Here is an 8843-nt window from a genome sequence, read left to right on the forward strand (position 1 = left end):
GGTTCCAAATTGAATCTAAATAAACTTATTGAAAAGAAGACTTGAAGATGCATCTAGTCTTCACATTTTGTCTTCGTACTTGGTTGTATGTCTTCAATGTTGCCCTCATAGTTGATGTTTCAATTCAACAAGGGAGAATATTATTTTTTACAAAATTGAGCACTATGGCTTGGAACTTAATTAGTACTTGGTGAACCTAAGTTTATTAGAATCTTAACTTCAAATATCACCTTCTCCCAAAAATTAAGCTTTTAGATTGCCTTAATCATCCTAATCTTATCGTCTAAAGTTGTATCTTCCTGTGGCTACTTGAATTTAGAGGCAACAAAGCCTTTGCTATAAGAATTAATATTCCTATTTTGTCTTGACTCTAAAGTAATTAATATTTAGCTTTATATAAATTTGAATTTATTAGTTTTCTAAAAAATAAATTTTATTGTTTTTCAAATTGTGTAAAATAAGGAAGAGCCTTCTAATATTAAATTATCAAACTATAGAGATAGTATATTATATTTCATTAATTTGAAGATTTATTTCTTGTCCAAATTTTAAATATTGAGATTTTTATGTGTTCGAAATTAAAAAAGAAATAAATATCTTCTTCTAAATTTTTAAAAAGAGATTCTAAAAGATAAAAAAGAAAACCAAAGAAGATCAAAGCCGTTTTATAAAACCTAGTGAAAAATTAGCATAACTTTATCCATTAACAAAAAAGAAGAGGTCCAAACAAAATAAATCAATGGAACTTCTTATACTCTTGTCTTAAATCCTAAAGATATCATCTACACCTCTATCCTTGAATCCTAAGTAGTCTAAAGTAAGTTCCATTGTTTTCATTGATTCAAGGATTAAAATTCAAGAGCAAGGTAGATGGCCATAAAATAAGCCTTAGAAATGATTTTTTTGGTCAAAAACACTTCACTGTTATATTTAAAATACATTTTACAATAAGAATCGACTACTCACATGCTTTAATCCATAAGAATTTGTAATATAATCATTGCAATAGTTACTAAGATAGTATATATTAGTACTAAAAATGATTATTTTTTAATTTAAGATAAAATATAAATAAATTTTATAATAAATTAAATTTTATGTCTATCATAATTAGTAATTTATTCTCTATATTAATTATAAATTACTGTTTGGTTATAGAGAACTTTGGTGTTTTATCTATTAGTTATTCTTTGCCTAGTTTTCATAATCTCTTTTGCTATTCATGTACTATTTTAGATGTGGATAATTTTGATAATAATAATTATTATTTTTAAAAATATTTTGAACTTGATTTTGTATTATTTTCTAAATTTATATTTAATAAATTTTTAAATACTTATGCTATATTCATATAATATATTACACATCTTTTTATGAATCTTCTTGTCATTTTCTATTATATTATCAAAGATGTAATTTTATGTTTGAACAATCTACAAGCAGATTTTTTTTTTTTTTTAATTAATGTTTGTACTTGTTTAGATCTCTTAAATCTTAGGATTATAAATAACTGTATATTTTTTTAAAAAGAAATATTTGTAACTTTTATTATCATAAAGATATATGTTTATTATTATTATTATTATTATTATTCATAAGTAATATAGTCTTACTTTTTATATAATATGCTTCTATGTAGTCCAAAATTTATATAAGTCAATTCATAAGATTGTTGGCATGCATATAAAGGAACCTTACAATATTTTAAATTTGATTTTTTTTCTATAATACTTTAATATCAAATTATTTAAGTGACAATAATTTCTTATTTGGCTAAAAAATCTAGCCATATTTTTTTAATTAAATTTTTAGTTAGGATCTAATATTTTTTTCTATTTAAATGTTGCTAAGTTATTCTACTTTCAAGTGGATTCTATTAATTTTCTAATTAATTTATTCGACTAGAACATCATTAGAGATTCTTAATACATATAGTATAAATATGGATTAATTTTTTAAAAATAAGTTAATTCAAAAAAATTTAAATCAATTAAAATATCTAACTTTTTATAAAATTTTAAATATTTTTATTATAAGTAAAATTTTGATTAATATCTAGTCTATAGTTGCATATTTTCTTCACTAAATTTCTATCACATCTTAGGTCTTTAGAGTGACTATCCACTTAAAAATACCTTACAATTGTAAAAATGCAGGAATACCATTTTTTGATAAAATAAATTAAAATAATTTAAAATAATTTAAAATAATTTAAAATAATTTAAAATAATTTAAAATAATTTATAAATTATCTATGTATTATATTAAAATTTTAAAAAATAGAAGAAGTAAAAATAGTCTAGTTTAGAATAACTTGGCAACATTTAAATAGAAATAGTAGAATAAATTGGTATTATAATATTATATAAGGTTATTATTATTTTTAGATCTAATTTTTAAAAAATACTTTTTTATTATTTTTATTATGTATATATTAAATATTATGATAAATATGAATACAATTAGTATAACTGATATCTTAAATTAATAAATAAATTATATTATTTATCTAAAATACTAAATACTAATAATAGATTTTTAATTTTTGAATCTAGAATATTCAATATATATTTATGCACATAAAGTTTTAGTAGACATTCTATATGCTCTAATTTTTTTGTATTTTATTTCTAATATTTCAACTTGATGCATCTTTTTTTATAATAAATAAAGATTAATGTCAATGTAATTTTTAATAATAAATTATTTTGATACATTAACTATCTCAATGATTTCACCTAAATTTTGGAAGAACATATTATCTTGTATAAATTAAATTTATTATTTTCATATACTTTTATTAATTAATAGAATCTAAATTGTGATTTATATTTATTTTTATTTTTTAAACTAATTAATGGACTTATAATGTTATTTTTATTTTTTTTTAATTTTTAAAATTTTTTTTCCTTATGGATTTAATTTAGTTTTTTTATACTAAACTTTATATTATAAATTTGTATAATCTTTATTCAAATAAGTATGTCCATTTTTTATAATAGATTTATCATCTTTAAATTTAATATAATACAAGATTTTATGGTGTTTTTGAATTTTTTATAAAACATATTGCTTCAAATCACTTTTTTTTCTAATCAAATATATATAACTTCATTATTAATCTAATATTTTTTATTATTTATTATTTAAAAAATATACATATTAAGATACATTCTTTAGAACTAAATATATTCCAAAATATAACTACATAGTATCAATATTTATTTATTTATTTATATTTAAAAATATTCTATTTTTTATTATATCTAATAATAAAGAGTACTACTTTTGAGGAATTCTTCGATTTAATAATTTTGAATCATTAAATCTATAATCTCTAGATTTTTAGTTTTACAATTTTCATCTCAATAGCTGGTGTCATTATTTGTTATTATTATAAACAAGTAGTAGTCTATAAGATTTGAAAAAAATTATGCAAGATTTATTCTCAAATTTTAAAAAAAACTATAGAAATGTGCATATCACTTTTTTTATAAAATTTTGGTATTTGAATTAAAATATGGTTGCTAAATATTAATATTTGGTTTTCTTCTACTATTTCTCGATTTTTATAATCTAGAAAAATTAATTTAGTACTACCACATATTTTTTTAGAATATTATTGGTTATTTTGTTGAAAAAAATAATTTTATTTTTAAAAAATTCTTTTTTGTTTCTCTAATACTTGATCCTATATGAAAATGATAATTCGAATTTATAATTTATTTAAATTAAACTTATATTAAACTAAAATAATTCTTTTATTTGAAATAATGTGTCTTTGCTTACAATGTTAATTTAATTTTCTTACATTATAAAAAAATATACCATATTATTATTATAATATAAAAAAATCACTTCTTATATTGCCTATTAAATTGAATATATATATATATATATATATATATATATATCAAGAAAGAAATATATTTTTAATATTTGACACTACAAACTATGGATAGTAATATTTTATCCATATTTAAGCTTCAATGATACTAACTAAATTTGTCTCTCTTCTTTCTCAGATAGAGAAAGATCTTTCTACAAAACATGTTTTATATTTTTCTAAAAATATTTTAATTTAGAAGCACCTTACATAAATTTCATCTTCTATCTTTTGATTCTAATATCTTTATAGTATGATATTAAAATAATAGTAATTTTTAAAATATTTTAAATAATCTATATTTACATTATTTATTTGATATAGATAGATAGAATTTATATTTTAAAGTGCTTAATTGTGTTTGATTAACCTCCTTTGGTTCTTGATTCTATGAACTCTCTCTCTTTAACAACTATGAAAATGGCATCTTTATTAAGTTAACAAACTCCACCATTTAATTGTAAGTTTTTTTTCCATATAAATATGAAAACTTTAAAATAAATTTATTTTAAAATACCACTTTTAAAATTTCAATCTTTTGTCCTTCCTATATATAAGACTTATAGATATTAATTTATATATAAAATACATGAAAAAACATAAAAATATATTTTTAATTATATTGGAAAAAATTAGATATTCTTTTGTTACATTTTCAATTAAATTTTTAAAATTTTGAAAATATAATTAATTAAATTTTTTATTATATATATATATATATATATATGGCTGTGATGTAAATAATCTTTTTTAGTTATTCAATTCAACTAATATAATTTTTGCATAAAAACGATTTTTGTAATAATAATTTTTATTATTCTTCATAGACCAATATGCTAATACTGTCTTTGTAGTGTAAACCAGAAGAATTACCTAAAAAACCATTTACTTTGAAAACAAGTTGTATTTATAATTTTTTATGTTGAAAAGACATCTTTTCGTTCTTTTTTTAGTAATTATAATGCAGCCATTATTCTAATAGAAATAGAATCACAATTCACTACCAAATTTATATATTTCCATATTTCTTGTGTATAATTTTATGTTTTAAAAGTATTCAATGTACTGTTATTCTATGGCTGTATAAATATTATTCAATAATGTTATGCTTCCATAGTTTTTAATAAATATGAAACCTATCTAAGTTTTCGTAATAAACCTATCTAAGTTTATTACGATTGTTTAAATATGTTTTAATTTTTTCTAATTAATTTTCAAACTATATTTTAAAATTGGCACTACGAAGTAATACAAATATATGTGTATTTATTCAGGTGTATAAAAATAAAGTTATATCTAAAATTAGAATTTATATACTACTAATATAAAATCTTGTTATTTAGTTTGTATTAAAAGTAATTCGTAAAAACTTCATCGATATTATCATTTTAATATAAATCTAATAACAAAAAATAAGTGTTTTTATTTTTATTTTTTTATATATTTATCTAAAATCCAAATTATATTCTTTAAATATATTTATACAATATTAAGTTAAAAACTTTAACTTCTTATAATTTTTAAAACTTATTTTTTTCTTTCACATTTAGAATATTAAATTTGAAGCATAAAAACTTATAATTAAATTAATAGATATAGTTTTTAAAAATCAATTAGAGCTAATGGATAGAGTAAAATTTAAAATATCTTAAAAAAAATTATAGATTTTAATTATTGTATCTTTAAACTATTAATTCCATTTTACATAAGAAAATTATATATTTGTTTTCAAGGTCTTTGTATATGTGTTTTTTGCAAATACAATATATGTACTAAATTTACAAAATCTATTAATTATTTTCACTAGTTCAAACATCTATGTAAATAAATAGTATATAATTATGTAATATATCTCTTCTTAGGTTTTTTTACCTGATTAAGTTTATATTTTAATGAAAATAATTTAATTTAATACTTGATATATATTTATTATAAAACATCTATGAGACCTATTGAACTTCAAATTTATTTGACAATCATATTTTTGTTAAAGAACCATTTATGCAATTTGCATAAAAGACTAAATAATTTTGTTATCCTAAAACAGTGAATATTTTTTCTCTTATTTAATAGAACTTCAAAAATATTTTGTTGTACAAAAAAAATTCTTGCTGTTATAAAAAATAAAAATATGATTTTCAAATAAATTTGAAGTTCAATAGGTCTCATAGATGTTTTATAATAAATATATATCAAGTATTATAAATATATAAATGTATAAAAATAAATTACATATTTAATAAATATTTTACATGAAATCTAAACTATAACGTATTATTGTGACATTGAAATTTACAACCAATAAAGAATGCATATTTCGACTACTATATAAAAGGGGAGTTGTTAAAGCCCCACCCACATTTTGTTAACACCACACCCCTCCCCCCACCATCTCATGATTAATTCAGTCTATCCCCATCTCCGTTCTCATCAGAGACCCCAGTTCCCAATTCCCAATCCCCGGTTCTCAACCCTGGTCCTTCAAATCTATCTTGTTGAAGAACCCCGGAGACACTTATAAGGCTAACTCTGCGACCGTAACGACTGCCAACGTGTTCAACTTCCTGATCTCAACACCTTCAGCATTTCCGCGGTGCGAATCGACTTCGCAGCAGGCGGCAACAACCCATCCCATGTCCACCCTACAGTTACGGAGATTCTGTATGTGCTGCAGGGGAGCCTATATGTGGGTTGGAGAGTACTAATAACACTTTGTTCGCCACCACCCTCGTGATGGGAGACTTGTACGTGTTCCCGCGGGGCCTGGTGCATTTCTAGCTCAATGTGGGGATCGGCAACGCAGCTGCGTTTGCAGCCCAGAGCAGTCAGAACCCAGGAATGCAGCAGATAGCGCCGGCATTGTTCGGAACCGACATCCACGATAGGGTGCTGCAGAAGGGCTTCAAAATCAACGCCAGAACCGTGAACGCGATCGAGGCCCTATTCGCCCCGTAAGTGGCAACACTACCATGCTTGACAAGGCGCTGCCATGCTAAACTATGAAAATGTGCAATGCGATGGAAATGGGCTCATCCCCGGGAGTGAGAGTCAGCCAGCGAGGGCCCGGGGTCTAGTAACTGTTTTTTTCACTAGTTAGCATTTGTGTCGGCTTCGTGGGCATCTTTCAGCTTATTGCAGTAGCCACTCTAAAATGTTCAAATGTGCGTAGGTGTAGACTAAGGTGGAAAATGACACAGTTGTCGGATGGGCCCATGACTTAACCTCACTTTCGCTGGGAAAGTGAAAGAAACATTAGACTTTTGAAAGGTGCACTTCTCGACCTTGATTTCATTCTGAAGTACATGCATGAGCTACGTATTACAGTCGGCGGCGGTCTATTGAACTTGCCCAACTTGAGTCAAAATCACCACACATGTTTGGATTCCTCTTGTTGTTCGAGTAGGACCTGATGGCTTCACATGTTGGGCACCCTTGCACAACCCACAGTTCGCTTGGTGCTTTTCTCATCGGTAGACTGCATGTCGTAACCTACATTATTGAACCTTGCTTTCGAGAATGTGGATGAATCTACTTGGAGACATTGAAGTGAAATGAATCTAGAGAGTTTCGCTCATGTTTCATTTTGTACATGCTTTTGTGCCAGTGCATCATTGGGTGATGTAGAATGTGTAAAGGTCACCATTCATTGAACCCTCACACCTCTAAGATAGAATCAGTATGTTTGTTCTCTGCATATTTTGCCGGAGAAGATGAGTTTGACTCAGTGAGTTGTTTTCATAACGTAAATGAAATCATGGTTGGTATGAATGTGCACATTAGCCTTTTCTATAAAATGGGAATGGGAACATGTGTTGAGAAAGGGGACATGGGTTTAGGATGGGAGACGAGGAACAAGGGGGTCAAGATGGGGGACATGGCTTGAAAACAAGGGAGGAAGGCTGGAGATTGGGAATGGGGGACAAGGGGTTGGGGATTGGGGACTAGGAATGGGGGACATGGAATGGAGAACAAGGGATTGGGAATGGGGATGTGGAATAGACTGAATTAATAATGAGATAGCAAAAGAGGTGTGACATTAACAAAATGAGAGTGTGGTTTTAACAACTTCTTATAAAAATTGTATGCTAATAGCATTCTTTGCTAAAATGAAGTAATAATGTTACACTTTAATTCTTTAATTGTTATGATATTATCAATATTTATTATTATTATATAAGCAACTAGTTTTTAATAAGTAACAAAGATACTACCAAACTAAACATTATCATTAGAATATCTTACTACAAGCTTTTTGTTGTGGTGATAAGATATAAATTACAATTTTAGATATTAGTATATCATTTTTTTTAATAAACAAAAAAAATTCCTGATTTAAATGAAGTCTACATTACAAATCAAATAAATTAGAATTGTGCGAAATTTAAAATATTTTAGCTCTTATTAGGTTATTGTTTTAAAATTTAAAGGGTTAATCAAAAAGAATTGATTTTAGTAAAATGTGAGTAATTCATTTATAGAAAATGTAAGTAACAAGATTCAAGTTTAGTATATATATATATATATATATATATATAGCAACATGATAGAATTTTAATATGAAAACTATTACAATAAAATAATTAATATTAAGAGAAAAAAATATATTTATAATCTAGTATAAAGTTACAAGACACAATGTTTCTAACTTAAATCACAAAGATTCATGATTTAGACTACAACAATAAATACATCAATATTAGAAAGAAAAGAAATTATATTTACAAAAATTAAACAATCAAATAAAAACCAAATATAAAAATTAAATATAATTTTATTTTATAAATAATTTTATACTTTTGTCTTTATGCAATTCATAAAATGAGTTTTTTTTTTTTTTTTTTTTTTTTTTTTTTTCAAATTATTATTTTAGAACCAATATTTTTAGTGCATTTATGAATAATAATATTTAATTTTAATATAAATAATACTTTCAAAAAAATATACTTAATGCTTATAC

The 8843-nt window shown here is 23.8% G+C and overlaps 1 pseudogene; it reads left to right on the forward strand.

Annotated features, from left to right (window-relative positions):
- The window catches only part of LOC112292111 (germin-like protein 1-1), a 117237-nt pseudogene extending 109775 nt beyond the window's left edge, over nt 1–7462 (forward strand).
- The last annotated feature ends 1381 nt before the right edge of the window (nt 7463–8843 follow it).

The sequence above is a fragment of the Physcomitrium patens genome, chromosome 15 (assembly GCF_059467195.1).
Source record: "Physcomitrium patens ecotype Gransden chromosome 15, ASM5946719v1, whole genome shotgun sequence".
NCBI lineage: Eukaryota > Viridiplantae > Streptophyta > Bryopsida > Funariales > Funariaceae > Physcomitrium > Physcomitrium patens.